This window comes from Pipistrellus kuhlii, unplaced genomic scaffold, assembly GCF_014108245.1.
Source record: "Pipistrellus kuhlii isolate mPipKuh1 unplaced genomic scaffold, mPipKuh1.p scaffold_m20_p_7, whole genome shotgun sequence".
Lineage (NCBI taxonomy): Eukaryota > Metazoa > Chordata > Mammalia > Chiroptera > Vespertilionidae > Pipistrellus > Pipistrellus kuhlii.
In genome coordinates this window covers 3,962,815-3,982,007 of record NW_023425573.1, presented here as the reverse complement: position 1 = coordinate 3,982,007, position 19,193 = coordinate 3,962,815, and the positions used below count along the sequence as shown (strand labels likewise).

At 37.1% G+C, this 19,193-nt stretch overlaps 1 protein-coding gene across 2 annotated transcripts in view; it reads right to left on the bottom strand.

Moving 5' to 3' along the window:
• The window catches only part of ERBB4 (erb-b2 receptor tyrosine kinase 4), an 819,175-nt gene that overhangs the window by 648,013 nt on the left and 151,969 nt on the right, over positions 1 to 19,193 (bottom strand). The gene's annotated exons all lie outside the window — the stretch shown is intronic.

Below are 19,193 nucleotides of genomic sequence, written 5' to 3'. Positions count from 1 at the left end.
CATTAATTTCTACTAATGTATCTTTGTAAATAAGAAAAACCTTTTTGGTGATTTTTTTTCTTCTATTCCATAGAATAGTATGATACACTATCAGGATCACACACACTCAGACACCACCCCCCCCACACACACACACACACACACACTCTCTCTCTCTTCCTCCCTCTTTCTTTTCTCTCTCTCCCCTCTCTCTCCCTCTCTCTCTCTCTCTCTCTCTCTCTCTCTCTCTCTCTCTCTCTCTCTCTCTCTCTCTCTCACACACACACACACACACACACACACACACACACACGTACACCAAAGGATGTCCTTATGGACTATATTGAACTTTACGTTCCTGCTGTGGAGGTGGAAATCACTTGATAATCCAACATCAAAGAGCATCTAACCCCCAAAGAAGTATTTAATCAAATGTGATGCTATGCCCTTGCAGCAAATTCATCTGAGTCCACCTCCCCAATGCCCCTCCCCCTCCTTTCCATCATCAATCTCCTCCAGCTTTGCATCCATCAAGCCGCATGGCAACACTCACTCTCACTAAACAAGCTTTCAGGTGAATTTACTTTGGAATCCCGAGTGATGCAGTGTAAGTTCAAAATCACTCCTTCACACACTGCACCCAGATAGCCCATGGCATTCCGATAAAAGCGGTTTGTCAATAAAATGCTGAGTGAAATGGCTTGTTTGGAATGCATGGTGTCAGCTATGAGACTGGGAGCTGAGCCAGAATCTTCCTAAAAAGGGAAAGACTTCTACTGGTAAGTGGTTAATAAACACTTGCTTGGGATGGTTGAACAACTACGGTATGTGCATACAGACAGTCCTGGGTTACATCGGACTCCATGTATATCTCCTCATGTATATCTCCTGGTTATGTCTCCATCTCCCCTTTATTTATTAAAAAAGTGTCCCATCATTTTGACATCTGTACATATGTTTTTTATTATTTATTTACCACAAGTAAAGGTCGGGAATTGGTATCTTTTAATTTTTTTTTTTTTTTTTTTTTACTATTTCACTGTGTATGTACTCCATGTGAGTGATATAGGTGCTTATGGAGATGGGTTCCGACCTCTGGCAAAAATAATGTTACCTCGCAGCAGGAATGGGGCTCCTTTATAACCCAAGGGCCCACTGTAGACTGAAAACAACTGAAGGACGCACTTGTGGTCTGAGAGTTATATCCCAATGAAGCTTTTCTCAAAAGGAACCTACTTGTGTATTGTACTTGTGAGAATAAGTGCTTTCTTATCTTCTCTCTTTGACTCAGGGAGTGTTGAGAATGACTATGGTGGACATAACTGGATTACAATCCAGAGTGCTTTTGTTAAATTACTCATTTGCAATATCTGCTTTACCCAATAGTTTCAAAATTTTGGAGCAAATGTTTGTTTGTTTTTAAATTTAGAGTGCCTGAGAAAAGTTTTCATTTATAAGTATTTTAATGTATAAAAATAACAAAGTATTTCAGTCATTTAACCATACATTAAAGCAAAACTATTAGAAATTCTTTGATTGCATTATTTTCTTTACATTCTTTATTTTAAGTAGCAGAGTAAGACAGGAAAAAAATAACATTCTTGTAAATTCACTCTTTTTGCTTCTCTATGCTACACAGAATTGTATTTCCTTAGCAGCATTGATCCTATTTTTTTAAGTTTTCATATTTTGAATTGATATCATGAACGAATCACAACTTTAAAAAATTAAAAACTTTTTCTTAAATGTGCATTGCTCCTCTGAATGTTCAGTCTTCAATTAATCCAAACACCCGCATATTTACTTTACAATGAACAGAATCTACCATTTTCTGATGACTGTTTCCTCTGCCCCATTCTGCCCCAGTTTCCTTTAAAATATTCAGCAAACAAAACAGAAATACATTTTCAAAAATCTAAAAGGCAGTCAGGCTTTTCAAGCCCTGCCCCTCTCTTGAAGAAAAGGGGGGAGGGAAATCATTGAATAAAATATTTCATGAAAAAAGAGCTTTAACAAATATAAACCACAGTATCCTTCAGAATAATGCTCGCCACTTACCTTTCAAAACCCACACTAAAGAACTGTCCAGAAAAGAGACATGAGTAAAACTCTAGGCTTTATCCTCCCTCAAGTTAATTAAAATAATCACACACTTTCACTGAATAGTTACCATTGCTTCAGATAGCCCTAGGCTGTGTTTCATTTTTATTGTCATAAAATCCTCTAAATTAGATATCTTTATATTCCTAGTTTACAAATTCGGTAAACTAAGGCTCAGAAGGATCACATAAATTGCTAAGAAATTAATGGTACAAGCAGCACACTATAAGGTCTACATGAAAAAATATCTACCTACAAAATGTCCTTGAACTTCAGGGTTCAATATACAGTGTAGTCCACCGACTTACCTGCTCGGTTTCTCAGTTTAGCCTGTGTTTTTAAATTAGAATATTTTAAATTCTTCTGATATAATTACTGTGGTAATCAGGCATTCCTTTGATTTGCTTGTTTTGTATAATTGGGAACACAAATAGCATAATGAGAAAAAAAAGTCTTCCTAGTCTAAAGTTTTATGCATTTGATTTACTTCTCCTAAAGGGATTATTTTGAACTAGTTATTTCTTTTCGCAAAATAAGTGTTGTAAGAAATAAATTGAGTTAGTCTCTATAGAAAGTGAAAGAAAAATAACAAAAATTCAGAAAGGGGGGGAAAAAGAAAACATAATAAGATATCTTTCTTGTAAATTTAATTTTACCTATAACATTTGACAGGTGGGAACAAGACAAGAATTGTGTGTTGTTTTTTTTTGGTTTGTGGGAAAACTGAAAAGGACTTACTTCATTGAAGTTTTAAGAAGTTGCCTTAAGCCCTGGGTGGTTTGGCTCAATGGATAGAGTGTAAGCCTGGGGACTGAAAGGTTCAAGATTCAATCCGATCAAGGGCGCATGCCTGAGTTGTGGGCCCAATCCTCTCATCATTGATATTTCTATCTCTCTCTCCCTCTCTCTCTTCCTCTCTGAAATCAATAAAGATATATTTTTTTAATTAAAAAAATGTTTCCTTAAACCCAAGTAGATTGTTTTTATAGAGGATCAATGCCTGAAATCCATGCGCTGGTAGGGTCCCTAGTGGCTACCGGCTGCCAACTGGGCCCTTCCTCCCTTCCCCTGTCCACCTGACCCTACTGAGGTCTCCCTCCCTTCCCCCGGCTGGCCCCACCCCAATCAAACTCCTGTTTGAGGGGGACATTTGCATACTATGCTTTTATTATATAGGATAATAAATAAATCTATTGAACAGAAGCATGTTTTCTAAGGTTGTACTTAAAGGACTTTACTTTTCATGTAACTCTCACCAAGATATTCTCTCCAAAAGCTGAAACTTCTGGCCTTCCTACCCCCAGCAGCATAGAATGGAGAAGGAGAAAGCAGCAGTAAAAGACTGTCACAGCTTCGCTGGTTGATGGCATTTTGCCACATGCCACAGCTAAACAAAGCCAAGGAAAGTAATTTCTGTAATTCTTCAATGTTCTCTTTGTGCGAGGGTCATGAGATCATACTTATGTCACACTTCTGGCCCACAGACAATGATCCTTGCTCTAACATCACTGGATCTGTGTTACAGCCAACACCTTGGGTGTTGAACTCACCACCATTCCCCGCAATTTATTTTGAGGGACAAGTCTAATTGCTAGAAATTTTATCTTCATTTAGGATAAAAAATGCATCAGCTTGTAATACATTTTTCATGTTGTTTTTGCTTTTGTTTAGCCAAACAAAATGAACCTAATTCACCTTTCATACATCAAAGCCTTCAAAGGATTAAGAATAATAAACCAAGCCCAGCCAGTGTGGGTCAGTGGTTTAGCATTGACCTATAAACCAGGAGGTCTTGGTTAGATTCCTGGTCAGGGCACATGCCGGGATTGTGGGATCGATCCCCAGGAGGGGCTGTGAAGGTGGGTTCCGACCTCTGGCAAAAATAATGTTACCTCACAGCAATGATTCTCTCTCATCATTGATGTTTCTTTCTCTCTTTCCCTCTCCCTTCCTCTCTGAAATCAATAAAATATAATTTAAAACAAAAAGAATAACAAATCAAGAGCCCTTCCTTCTTCAGGTATCTCCATTTTCAACATCCCAGGCCCTTCACTTCTTCCTACCTTGGTTTATTTTATTTTCACTTGTTTGTCTGTTATTACTGACTGGGAGGGGTGTGGAGGGAGAGAGAGAGAGGAGGCAGGTGATGTGAGTGTGTATGTGTTGCTTTTTTGCTTTGGGATTAAACCTATGTTTTTTTTAAATACAAATATTTGCCAAGCTTTCAGGAAATTCCCAAACAAGTTAAAAGTGCAGCCTTTCTTAATGATATCTCTGTAGCAAGTCCAAGCATTTAAATCTGTGTAAAAATTAAATCTAGCTATAAGTGAATATAAGTTGGCCAGTGGTGAAACAACTTTGAATAAGTGGCTTATTACTTGTCCCAAGGAGCTGTGCATTTTAAATTTAAAGCATCTAAGTACATCTTATCCAACACTTTCAGTTTATGATTGAGAAGAATGAAGCTCAAAGCCTAGAAGTTATTACTCACATAATACGCTCTGATGTTCAAATCAATAAACAGTAAGTTAGAATTTATCTCTTTAGGTAAACAACGCCAGCCCTCTTCTCAAAGCACAAGGTACACTGGTCTATAAGAGCTCCAAAGAGCTAGGAGTCAGGAACACAGAAAACTCTCCCCTTTACAAGACCTGTTTAGAAATTCCAGGTGGTCAGTTTCCCCTTCCAATAGATGCAGCAGGTTTTTCTCCAATGAGATCCCAAAGCAGTAATGAGTTCTAAGACAACACGGGTGAGCTGCCTGAGCAAGTCAAAGTGATGGAGTTGCATAGTGAGGTAAGGGCAGAGTTAAGGAAGATGCTTCAGGTCTACGGACAGATAAAGGCTGATCTTTCCCGAGTGGGTAAATCTGGCCAGCAGATACCTGGTCACATATCTATCTATCTATCTATCTATCTATCTATCTATCAATAAATCTATCAATCATCTATCTATCTATCCATCCATCCATCTACCTACCTAGCTATCCATCCATCCATCCATCCATCCATCCATCCATCCATCCATCCATCATAATCTATCTATCATCTATCCATCCGTCCATCCGTCCGTCTGTCTGTCTATCTATCTATCATCATCATCTATCTATTAGATGCCAGGAATTAACCAAATTCCATAGCTACTGTCTCAAGTTTGAACCTTTTATTTTTCTTTAATAAGAGTGAATACATAATACAATAAATGATGCATTTAAAGAACTCTGATTCTCTAGTCCCTCCCCACATCTGTCCTTAAATTTCCACAGGTGAAGAAAAAAGTAAAATAGTTATGTAGGACTTTTACACTCAAAGGCCTAAAGGAAAGTGCATCTACATGTCAGAGGAATCAGATCTGGGTTATTCTGTCCTGGGTCTTTGAGTCTGAGGGAAGGAAAGGTGAGCATTACTGGGGTAAGAGTAAAGGAAAGGGAAACGCTTTAGGCTGCTACAGGGAGACAGGCCTGGTGCACGGACACCAGGGCTAAGGACCAGGAGAGAAGGCAGGAGTCTTAGGCTTTCTCCATTCTCTTCAACCTCTGCCACCCTGGGCCCGGTCCCTACTCAGTCACAGGTGGGCGATGTCTGCCTTCCCTACATATCAGCCCGATGGTGTTGAGAATCAAATGTAATGATAAGCATAAAATGACTCGAAATTTTACAGTGAAGTGACAATGTATTATTATTATTAGGATTGAAATCTTGCTCAGTAACAAAATAAAGTCTGAAGAACTCATTTTGTTTTTATTGTATTTACATTTTATTTACTAAAACCAATTTGATAAGCAGCAATTGCTTTGCTTCTAGAAACTAAATAAAAAACCCACATACAGAAATTTTAATATGAGATAATTAAAGGAGCAATATAGACTGATGTGATCAGCTTTGTTTCATATCATCTGTGGGCTACTAAAACATATGCTCTTTATTAATACTGGACCTGTGATATTTATCTTAATGTTTTCAGCTTAATGCCTTAATATTGTATAATCTGACATATTAAGACCTCACTTATATTTAAAGTAAAGAGCAAGTATGTTAATTAACAGATTAGTTGAGGGACCATAGATCCACTAAAGTAATAAAGCCAAACAAATGCCTATCAACTAAATCTTGTTCTAAAGAAGCTGACAAGGGCCTGGCTTAATCAAATTCCAATGACATTTGAGATCCTGAACTGCTTACTGAAAATAATTTAAAAGAAAAACAACAATAAAACCTCTGCTCTTGCTAACAGCTGGGCTTAAAAAGTCAAATACAGCAAAGCATTAGAAATATCCTGGAATTATTCACAGTGAAGTTGATTTCTTGGTGGTAAAATTCCTTGGTGGTATAATTCATGGAATACTAAATAAAAAATGCATTCTTCATCATTCCTCCAAAGTGCTTATAGTCAGTTGACTGTACTTCTTTTAAAAATGTATATAAATATGGAGTTCCACCTTCTTGTGGTTGGCACTTTAAGAAGAACTGTGTGATAGAGAATAATGTGATCTTGGAGCTACATTAAATGTCTAAAGATGCCACAACATAGACACAACATCAATGGTCCTCCTTTCCCCTTAGGAATTATTATCCATATAGCACTGGACTTTAACACCTGAACCCGTATATATAAATGTAAAATGCTGGAATATAGTCCTAAAATCATAGCCTCATGAGATGACTCAGAAACTAAAGAATGGACTGGTTTAAAATGTACTGGTTAGGGGTCTACAGTTGTGACTTTGGGCAAATAACCTCCCTAATCTCAGTTCCCTTTTCCTTATCTGCATAACAAGGATAATGGGATCAATGTTCAATACATTGATATGAGGACAACTTGTGACAACTTGAGAAATACATTTATAGCATAAGGTCAGTGACCTGATACTCAACAAATTAACTGTCTTCCTCTAAAAATCCACATCTCCTAATAAGCTGAAAAGGAAACACATGCACACTATTTTAAAAACATCTTTTTACAGTGATTACTAAGCATCTTCTAGAATGTCTAATCTTCAACTATCTCAATCGATATTTTAATGCATATACATTTTAGAACTCATATCACATTCATTACATGCCCGTTAACCATCGGGGCAGAGTTTATTAGATGAAAATAAGTCTGTTGTAAAAGATTCCCTTGCAATTACTTCACTGCCATTATTTTAGCCACATGCTTATGCAGCTTTTCAAATTAATATGCCTAGATTACTGAGCAAGTAATCAGAGCAGTGGAGTTCCATGAGGAACTCAATTACTAAAGAAAATGATCACTCAAGCATTTGAAAAATTGGGGCTACCGCTAATTCTGACTACTGGGTCATTATTGACATCATGTTCAGCACAAATATTGGACATTTAGCACCAGAATGGTACACACTTTGTAAACAGGTGGTGCTCAGAATAAGTTGCTTGCTAGTATCTCTGTTCAGTGTCATTCTGCCTAGCTGAAAAAAGAAGACTATCAATCTTGGAATCAGTACTTTACAAAAAGGATCTGAGTGCCTGATTGAATAAAAATTAGATTGCTAACTCACATTTAAAATAAACAATTATAACTTTTCTACTAGAGATAGAGTAATCTTCTATAGCCTGGAAATATCCAAGGAATGCAAATTTAAAAACTGCTTTCTACACATTTCCATATAGAAAATATCGTAAATACTTTTTGACCATTTTATTTTAACCATGCCACCACTGCCCTCTTTCACTAAGTGATCATGTGACCATGTTCTACGTTTTTACTCATTTAGTAATTTTCAATCAGACTTTTATTTTCTCCAAAGTAACCATCATCCCCAGCCTACTTTGATAAGAACTATATTTCTAATTCTGATTTTTTATCTTAGATTTAAGGCAAAGACTATTTTAATAACTTAGCCTTATCTTTTAGAAAGCATATGAATTAGGAAAGATGGTCTAGGAAATAGGTTGAGATTCTTATGTTTTTGCACTTTTCTACTCTCTACAGAGATAAGCAGTAAAGAAAAGCCCATTCAACAGTGAATAATTCCTAATAAACCTAGCAGTCATTAGCAGTCTTGCCTTGAGAAATCTCCTCACCACTCCAAATGCAATGATGGCGATGATGGCATTTCAGATCACTAAAAACATCAGCAACACAAGAGTAGGTAGTATTGCTAAGGTAAAAGTGTTGCAAGAAATTAATCTGATGATTTTGGGTTTGTTTGGGTTTTTTTTGTTTTGTTTTTTTAAGAGTAGTGTTCCTGTTACATCCATGTGCCACTTGAAAATATGCTGAAAGATGTGGTCCCTTCCCCCAAGAAAATAAATATATGCGCAGATAAAAAAATGTTAATAAATTTGAGGAAGCCATGGACTGTTTAAACATATTTATGGGCTGCCCTGTTAAAGAATTCCATTGTTGTGACAGGCATTGGTTGTCTTCTCAGAATCTATCTCTTCACATGCCTCAGACCTTACTTCTACCTTCAAGTGTTTTCTTTTTTCCCCCAAATATATTTTTATTGATTTCAGAGAGATAGAGAGAGGGAGAGAGAGAAACATCAATAATGAGAGAGAATCATTGAGCAGCTGCCTCCTGCATGCCCCACACTGGGGATCCAGCCTGCAGCCCAGGAATGTGCCCTGGCCGGGAATCGAACCATGACCTGCTGGTTCATAGGAGAATGCTCAACAACTAAGCCAGGCCAATGGGGTGGAATTCTGAAGTGCTTAAGTGCCCATCAACCCATGTATATCTCCAGAATAGCACAGGCCAATTGGTGCATGACCCTCCTAGGTACATAATTGAATTGTGACATTTTTTCACCTGCTGGACAAGAGAAAGGAAGCATGTTGCCACAGTGGCTGTTGGCAGCCTTCTTGGGACCCCAAGGCTGACCAGAGCTAAAGTGAAGCCAACACAGTGAAGGGTAGATGGCATCACTAAGCAGGTGGAAAAATAACCTGAATTACTCTGAAGTTCCTGCTATGCCAAATAATAATGTTTCTATACACATCCTTAAAGTCTCAATTTAGATAGTGTTTGCTTGGAGCTGTCACAGACTGAACCAAGCAGGATGGGTCCATCAGGCCCTCACTCTCTAAATACCTCATGTATGAACTAAATCATTGTGTTTAACAACATTACAGAGAGATCTTCAACTGCGTAAGGCAGCTTTATTTGTTTTTTAATTTGTTTGGTTCATTAGAGTATCACATTCACATAACAGTGCCTGCCACATAACAGAAATTCTACATGTTTTTGGTAAAATAATGAACAATAAGAGTACAACAAACTCTAAATTAGGAATTTTAAAGATAAGTGAATCTTGCTTACATTTCCCTGAATCCTATAATGAGAATTTTATTACTAACTCTATTTCCTTGTTATAAGAGGGAGATAGAATTCTTCATAAAAGCACAACAGCAAAGAATGTTCCTATGAGATTTTCTAAAGGGATATGGGTTATGTATATGTGAATGGGTGAGGAATACTGATTCATGTTTGTACAATTTTTTGAAGACGATTTTTGATAATTTGAGGAGAGGTACAGTCTCTAACATTTGAGTCCTGGCCAAGAAATGTGTTTTCCTCTTAAAATCTAGCATAATATTCATACAGAAAAGTGCACAATTATAAAGCTTAATTAATAAACATAAAGTGACCACACCCATGTAACCATTGTCCAAGTCAAGAAGCTAAATTTGACTAGAACCCCCAAAGACCATCTGCTGTTTCAACATTTAAAATAATATAATAAAAACATTTGCAGCCCTCAGAATAATATAGTTCCAAATTACTCAAAGTAAATAATGAATAATCACTGAATATGTATTCTTTGTTAGAAACTATTCATTTGTGGAAAAACAGATGTTAATCACTCTAAATTCATTTTCTCTTTTCTAATCTCTTAGACCCCCTCAAATTCTAAAAGTAGAGTGAACGAATACAAAGATAGTCCATAAAAAGATATTTGTAGACTTTAAATATGAAAAACTTTCTTATATAAACTATATTCAAATTTCATCACTGATCCATTTGTCTTGCTCATCCCTATAGTGAATACATTCTCTCTCTGAGGAGTGATAAAAGAAAACAAAAGTTTTTCCATTTAGAAGAATAAAACTAGAAAAACAAGAACCCTAATAAAACAGTGAGATGAAATACTTCAGAAATCGGTTGATTGATTGCCTGACAATTGTAACAGAAATGCTTTAAATCTGAAACCCATCAGTCCCCGCCTTTGTTTTTCTGTCTAGTTAATTAGAAAAACATAAAACATAAATGTATTCTTGTTTAGCTGGATCTTTGGTTGAAATACACAGGGAGCCATAGTCAATAAAGTACCAGCTGCTTCTTCGTTGCTAAGTTTACCAAAGTTAGCAGCAAGTGTGTCTTTATAATTTATAATTCCTGTGCATTAAGGTTTTGCAACTAGCTGCTTAGGAGAAGCTGTAAGTAAAAGCCTTGTTACCAAAGCCACATTACCGTAATGGAGCTAAAATACAGCACAGAGATAAAGATGTGAAATGGACTAAACCAATATTTATAGATACAAGAAATATTTTTTCCTATTACTTTTCAAATAAAATTGTTTCTCCATGATCTTATCAGCCTATTTATATGGGCAACAAACTACACCTATTACCAAGACATGTTAGATAAAGAGTTCTGGTTTTATATTTTACACAAGATGAGGATGAGGACATCTGATATACCCTTGAGGAAAACAAAGCAACTAGTGACCCAAACAGCCAGGATTAATGTCTTGCTGACTGTATCCATAGTAATATAGGGGTGGGACAAAAAATAATTTATAGCCATGAGTATGCAAAACAGGGTTTATTGTCATATTTTACCTATTAACTAGAGGCCCAGTGTACAAGAACTTGTACACTCAGAGGGGGTTAGGGGGTACAAGGTGTACCTCAGCCCAGCCTGCACCTTCTCACAGTCTGGGAATCCTCGGGGGATGTCTACCTGCCGGCTCCCCAGGGATCGGGCCTAAGCTGGCAGTCAGACATCCCTTTGGCAGGCTAACTCCCCATCAGTTGGACATCCTTAGCACTGCCAAGGCAGGAGAGACTTCTGCCACCACCTCTGCACATGCAGCCATGAGTCCTGCTTGTGGCTGACCAAAGTTCCCCCTATGGGAGCGCACTGACCACCAGGGGGCAGCTCCTGCATTGAGTGTCTGCCTTCTGGTGGTCAATGTGGATCATAGCAACCAGTCATTCTGCCATTATGGTCAATATGCATAGTACCCTTTTATTATATAAGATTATTGTACTACTTTCTATAGGAACAACTGTAAACCAACTTTTGCCCTGCCCTGAACTTCAGGGACTATGATCTCTGAATTTTGATATTTTAGTACGCAAAATAGCCATTTGTATACATTTTAAGATAAATCCTGGTGAAGAAATCGGCCCATAGAACATTCTAAGGCAAAAAGTAAAAGTTCACATATAAACCATGATTCTTACTATCACATATCTATCATCCTGTAATTTTATTAAGATGATTGTTACCTTTTTCTAACTAATCATTCTCAAATATAATGCATTTTAAAGCTCAATGATGATTTTGAACTCTTTATTCCTCAAGCACACATATGACATTTTATAATAAACATCAATATCATGCTTATTTGATATGGTAGCTGAACATGACTGTGAAAGGTTTTCTTGTAAAAATAATGCTGACTATGACGACTTATGGTCATACAGTTCCTAGACTGAACATGACATATGATGACTTTTGCCCAAAAGAACCAAGTTTAAACTACACTTACAAATGCCTTGCTTTTATCCCTATTTTAGTAAACAAGTTAGCGTGTGTGACACAAACCCATTATAATGAAAATCGGTTCAATTTAAAACCCCTTCAGTTCCTTAAACATCAATCTCTGTTCCAACCAAGAAATCTTTTCAAAAAAAAGTGAGTTAGATCAAGAAAATTAAGAGATAGGGATAGAATAGAACAATCAAACAAACAACACAAACCAACCCTCCAAACAAACAAAAGAACATTTCTACAAAGGGGACAGAAAAAACTGGGTTTAAGCTTTGATCTGGCCACTCACAACCATTGTGTGAACTTCCACAAGACTCTTACGGCTTGCTGGGTTCAGTTCTCCTGTATGAAAGGAAGACTAGGGCCTGATCTGTGGGGGTTTTGTTTGTTTGTTTTTGTGGTGCTGATGGTGCTGTGACTTTTAAACAGTAAAAAAACACTTCCTAGCAAAAATATATTAAAACTAAACAAACTAGATCAGAACAATTCTGGGTGAGATTATCTGGAGATCTATTCACAAAACCTTCCCTATTTACCAGTTCCTCTGCCCTTTTGCCTTACCATGGAATCCTGTCTCTAAGACATAAAATTTGAAAGCCACTGGAGTAGAGTCCCTAAAAGCTCCTTGAAGTACAAATATTCCTATGAACTAGAAGAGTTCATATTGGGTAAATTATTATAAAACAAATGTGATCACCATATGGGTAGGATCATAGATGCACATGTGTATTCATAACTATACCCATACCATTGAATCAATACATGAGTGCATGAAGTTGAGTTTGCATGTGAATATATAACTTTAGGAGTATAATAAAAACAACTACTACTAACTCAGAGACTACCTAATGATGTTTAAAGATCATATACCATCTCCAAGAAATCTTAAACTAGTTTCCTTCCCTTCATAGAAGGAAACATGGGTTAGGGAAGGTTTAGCAACTTAGATCTTGTGCTTTCCCCCCAGCCTACTAAAATGGCTCCCATTGTATGGGTAGGCTTCTCATCTCTGTGAGAGGTTGCATCAAGAAGCCAGTAGATCAGGGCTTTCTCCCGCAGATTGGGTTGAGGTTACTCTCTGATTCTGGGAATAGTGTCAAAGCTGAGGATCAAGTGCCTGTTTCCATGGAAAGGGTACAGTGGAGAGTATATGGGGAAAACAGGGATGGAAAGGTGAAGTTAGGCCTAAGCTTGCATCCTGCACCTCTCTTTCTCCCTTTTTCCCTCTGGATTTGATGAAAAACCTCAAGAGGTAGAGAGTATAGGGTTTCCCAAAAATGTATACACACACTTTTAATAATTGAAATGGTAGTGCGTATTAAAATGCATTTCATTTTCAAAATTGAACTATCAGCTATTAAAGTATATATACATTTATTTGTGATACCCTATATATGTGGGGAAAATTACATATTTACACCTAATCACGTAGAGTGCCTTTGGTTATAAGATATTGATAGCTATAACTAATGGCATACACACACACACACACACACACACACACACACACACACACACATTCCTCTTTGTATGTCTAGTTTTACAAAATAGCGTATGTGTCTGCTTGTATGTTTTTGCTAAAGATATATTCTTCCATCTCGTTAGCCAATGAGACTACTTAGTGAAAGCAGAAAATGACCTTATGTATCACCTGGACCAACACTTTCATCGACTCAGCTACAGTCAAATAGTCTATGAGCTGAACCCAGACTTCCTCATGCTAACATTCTCTAGTAAAGGGAATCGTTAAAGGCAAAAGATAACACACACAAATATGAATATGCTGAACAGGAATTTTTAAAGTAATAAGAAACTTACAGGAAGCCTATTCCTACTCCTACAATTTTTAGATTACGAAACTAGAGCTCAGAGAAATGGGGGGTGGGCGTAGGGAGCAGTATTTCAAAGTAAATAACAGATTCCAATCTAGAGCTTTCTCCCATTATGCATTGTAATTAGAGATAATGATCTTAAACAAAACCAAATTAGTGTGTAAGACTGATGAGAGCCTCACCCACTCAGAAAATAAAACTCCTTCAAATATAACTCTCTTTTTGTTCATTATATATCCGTTGAGGACAGCTATTAAGTTGCACATATTTTAGGCATTTTTGCATAGCGACTTGCCCCTCGTTAGTGCTGATCAGCACTTAATTGAGTAACAACCTTGAACTTAATGATGGGCACTAATCCAATGTTTAAGCCTAAATAAGTCTATATTCTGCCAGAGAAGGGCTCCAGAGGACCTCACCCCCCAATCATGCATCCTATTGCCTCAGGTTACCCATAAATTAGGATTAGACTACTTATGGCAATTTCCAGACAAACCGACTAATAAACATAAGCATCATTTGTCTCTTTAGAGGAGGCTATTTTTATTATTCCGGAAATATGCCTCTATAAGCCTGAAGGCAAAAATGCATACCACCCCTCTGCCTTCGCTCTTTTAAACCAAATATAGATCATTCTAAACTTATCTGTCCTATTTTTATCTATAATTAGTTAACATCATTAATGCCTTCATTATATCTTATTGTTCTTAGAACCTTTTCAAAATGTCTGGTATTGTTCCTGTGATACACACAGAAAGGGATTTTTTTAAAAAGTTTAATTTTGGGAACTTAACTGGCCTCCTCAGTTCCAGAAATTGGTGATTTTTTTTTTTTTTTTTTTTTTTTTTACCTTGACACTTCGTGGAATAATTTAAAGTTTAAAAATTAGGTCAATAAAAGAATGCCTATTTGGACTTTTTGTGGTAAGGTCTAAAAGAAAATGCGAGTTCTCCCTGCCAAAAAGCACCGGAGCTGTTATGAGAACTATTGAAAATCAAGTGGTGATTTTTCCGTGTCAGGGATTCTGCAACTAAAGCGAGCATGAGCACAGAAAAAAAGGAATACAAAATGGGATATTGACCCCTGTGGGAGCATGACTCTCGCTTCCTTGGGTGTAGAAATACTAACAGTTCTCAGAGATGATTCATGTTAGGTGGTTAAAATGAGCCGTGTATACTTATACAGACACTGAAATTTAGCAGACCCATGGAAAATATAAAAGTAAATTCATTAATTCATTCAGCAAATAAGTAATAAGTGCCTACCATATAACTATTAGGTACCAACCATTTACCAAGATATGCCTGAGGAAAAAACAAAACAAAACATGGTTAAGACTGGCTGGAGGTGCTCAGTCTGTTGAGCATTGTCCTGTGCACCAAAGGGTTGGCAGTTCGAGTCCCAGTCCGGGCACATCCATGGGTAGTGGGTTCAGAACTGATTAGGGTACATGCAGTCGGCAGCTGATAGATGTTTCTCTCTCTTTGATGTTTCTCTCTCCCCTTCTCTCTCTTCCTTCATCTGGTGAGGATTAAAACAACAACAAACCTGTTTAAGATTGCTAGATTTTAGAGTCCTACTTATTTCTTATTTGATCTAAAAATTCTTGAACCTGGGTAGTCATAAGTAACGCTCCACTAGTAGTTCCAAAATCTGGTCAGACAACAGTATAATCTGGTTAGCTTTTAAAATATATATTGCTTCCTCGGCCTACCCATACACATATTGAAACAGAATCCCAGTTTGGGGGGATGAGAAATTGTGCATGCAGGTGTGTGTGTGTGTGTGTGTGTGTGTGTTGTATGTGTGTGGGGGATGTGTTTTAAACCTCATCATTTTCTTTTCTTTTCTTTTCTTTTCTTTTTAATCAGTCATTTTGATGCAGCTTTTTTTGTGGATCAGAATTATGGAACCACTAATCTTAGGTTCAATTCCATATTTCTGAGATGAAACTGTTAACTGATTCAGGGAAGGCCCTATTACATAAATCCAGAGTCACTGTCCCAAAAGGCCTATCCCTATTCAGACAGCGGCATTGCTGTGTCTGTTAAGATCACAAGCACACTGGGTTAAAGGCTTATTTTAGGGGAGAATCTTCCTTTTAAGTAGCTTAATATCATACTCATATAAATGTATACCTTCTATCTATCACTCTTAAAAACCTTCAAATGTGGATATCTACAGATTTCCACATATAGGAAAAGACTGGACAATTTAACTTTTTTTCAGATTCTCTCAATCAATTGATAGTACAAAGGCATGTTTAAAATGTACTTACTGATATATCCTCAGCTCAAGGACAGTTTCTGGGACAAAGTAGATGTTCAGTAATTACTTGTTGGATAAGTGAATAAATGAATGAATGAACAAGTAAAAATAACAGCAAGGTATTATTAGCCAAAATGCTCTTGGTCACTAACTGCTCTCCCCTGCAGGTCTGGTTCCCCAGCCCAAAATGTTCTTGGTTCAGTGGCTAATGGTAGTGAATATAACATTTATTTTAGCACTGGTTATGTTGCACGGTAATTATTTGGTTCCATGACTGACTGAAACTAAGCCTTGTTTATGTAAGTCCCAGTCTAACTCGGGACAAGGCATAGGATAGGCATTCAATAAATGGTCCAATAGAACAAACTGCCTCTTCAAATTCATATTTAACTTGTTATAAATCTGATACCAATGACTTTAAATTATTTAGACATGGCTCAAATGGATTAATTTAAGTGCTCATTTCAATTCATGACAATATTCTTTATTGTTATGGAAAACATAATACCAAGGGGACATTATAAATATTTCAGTGTTCAGATTTCACTATCAAGCAAGTAAACAGTTCCTGAATAGATCACTTTAATAAGGTTTATATTTGGATAAGTTCTAGTGCAATATCTTAAAGAAAACACTGTCTTTTAGTTTACCTTTTTACTTACTAGTGTTACTATTATATTTCTGAATCCCAAAGGAGACCTATTCAGTAAGACATAGAATCTAAATACTGTCCATAGTTACGGTTCTATCTTTGTAACCTTTTTAATGTATAAATTATTAATAACAGAGTAAAAGGGCATGTGTAATTTGCAAAGGTTTTAAAAGTGCATAAAGAGAAATTATGTATTTTAAATAAGGCATAAATAATTTAAAACCCGAATTATGTAATACCCAAGATTAGTTTTCGCCATATTGAATTGACCAATTTTTGTAACTCATTCATTGTTTTGATAGCTTAGTAATTATCCTTATGCAAGTGGGTTAAGAACAAATGGAGGCATAAGTACATCAGTGAAACATGGCTTTATCAGTATAACCTATGACAATGATCATAAGCATGGTATTCCAGGTAGATTGGAAATTATCATTGTAAAAACAATCTATAAATTAAAAATAATAATGAAATTGTGGCAAATCAGCAAAAATGTCCACATATTAGAAGATGCCTATCGTTTGGATCTATAAGTAAACTTTAGATACCATATACATTTATTGCTCAACAGTCAACCAAAATATGCTTACCATTTGACAAAAATTAAAATCTTGGATAACTGGAGCAACAAAAATATGTTGTATGACTCCCAATACAATATAGAATAAGAAACCTATTGATTTGTAATTTCATAAAGAAAATTAGGCTGAAAATGTTGGCATTTATATCAAGTTCTTCAAGAAAAGTGAATAGAAATAAGCAAAAACAAACAAACAATAAACAATAAAAAACCACAACTTTTCTTAAAATACCCATAAGAAGATGAAACTTGGATTGATTTCATCAATAATAGTTACAAAGAATACCACTGGATTGGTTGATGTGGAGAATACAAGAAGAAGAAAAAAAGGAAATATTTACTTCGAATTGCTACTGTGCTCTGGCTGGCATGGCTGAGTGGGTTCAATGTCATCTTGTTTAAGGTTATTTCTTGGTCAGGGCACATGCCCACATTGCAGGTTCTGTCCCTGGTCCACTGTGGTCATTGTAATTTTGTCTTATCTCTGACCTCTTTCCATCAACCTCCCTTTAACTGGAGAGTTATCTAGATTCTTAATTTACAATATCTCTATAATGCCTCTGCCTTCTTTTCATTATGATACTAGAGGCCTGGTGCATGAAATTTGTACACGAGGGTGTGTGTCCCTCAGCCCAACCTGCACGTTCTCCAATCTGGGATCCCTTGAGGGATGTCCAATTGCCAGTTTAGGCCTGATCCCAGAAGGATCGGGCCTAAATGGGCACCTGGATATTCCTCTCACATTCCAGACTGCTGACTCCCAACTGCTCACCTGCCTGCCTTTCTGATTGCCCCTAACTGCTTCTGCCTGCCAGTATGATCACCCCCTAACCATTCCCCTGCCAGCCTAATTGATGCCTAATTACTCCCTGCCAGCCCAATTGGCCCTAAATGCCCTCCCCTGCAGGCCTGGTCACCCTTAACTTCCCTCCTCAACCAGCTTGGTCACCCCTAACTGCTCTCCCCTGCAGGTCTGGTTCCCCAGCCCCAACTCCCATTCCCTGCAGGCTTGATCACCCCCAACTACCCTCCCTTTCAGGCTTTCAGGCTTGGTCCTTCCCAACTGCCCTCCCCTGGTTGCCATCTTGTGGTGATCATCTTGTGTACACATGGGGGCAGCCATCTTTTACCACATGGGGGTAGCCATCTTGTGTGTTGGAGTGACATTCAATTTGCATGTTACTCTTTTATTAGATAGGATAAGGTCATTAGTATACATTGAAAACAACCTTATAAATGTCCATCTTTCTCCAAATTTAAGGAAATGTATCTCGGTTTTTATTTGCCTTTTCTTTCAGCATTTATGTGAGTTACATATTTTCCTTTTAAACACATAACTCTGCCAAAGATCTCTTGAAAACTCATAGACACAAAGTGCACTCTCAAACAATATTGGTGTGTAGATACTTGATGTCAATGATACACTTTTGCTTAGTACACTGAAAAGCCTTTTTTGACACAGAATTACATTTCTTTTTTATTCTGATAGCCCCAAATCACAGGCAAAAATTCAGTCTTCTGTGAGGGTACCACACTGCTGCGAACTACCTGAATCACCAGAGAGATGTTTTTGCTTTTGTAAGTGATGTTCTTGCAAGGACTCTGAAGCATAGCAGGGGTGGAATAAAATGTTATCTGAATAATAACTAACTCTCCTCTTTTCCCTAGAGATTTCCCAAATACAAGCAGCATTTTCATCATTTCAGGCACTTCTGCTTGTAGAGCAGTGCTTCTCAAGATTTTAGGCCTCTATGAATTGCCTTGAGGATCCTACTAAATACAGATTCTGATGCAATAGAGCTGGGGTGGGCCTGAGAGTCTGCATTTTTCATGTCTGTACTGCTGACTGTGAACCACCTTTGAGTTACAAGGTCGAAATGCATAAAATGTCACTGTTGACTTGGGAACAAATCCCCTCAGTTTCTATAAAAGATACTGCCTAACATCCAGCATATTATAACTTAAACGCTGAGTGTGTTCATTCCCTTCTCCCCAAATAAATCAGTATAAATATTTAACTTTTAAGGGTCGGATCTGG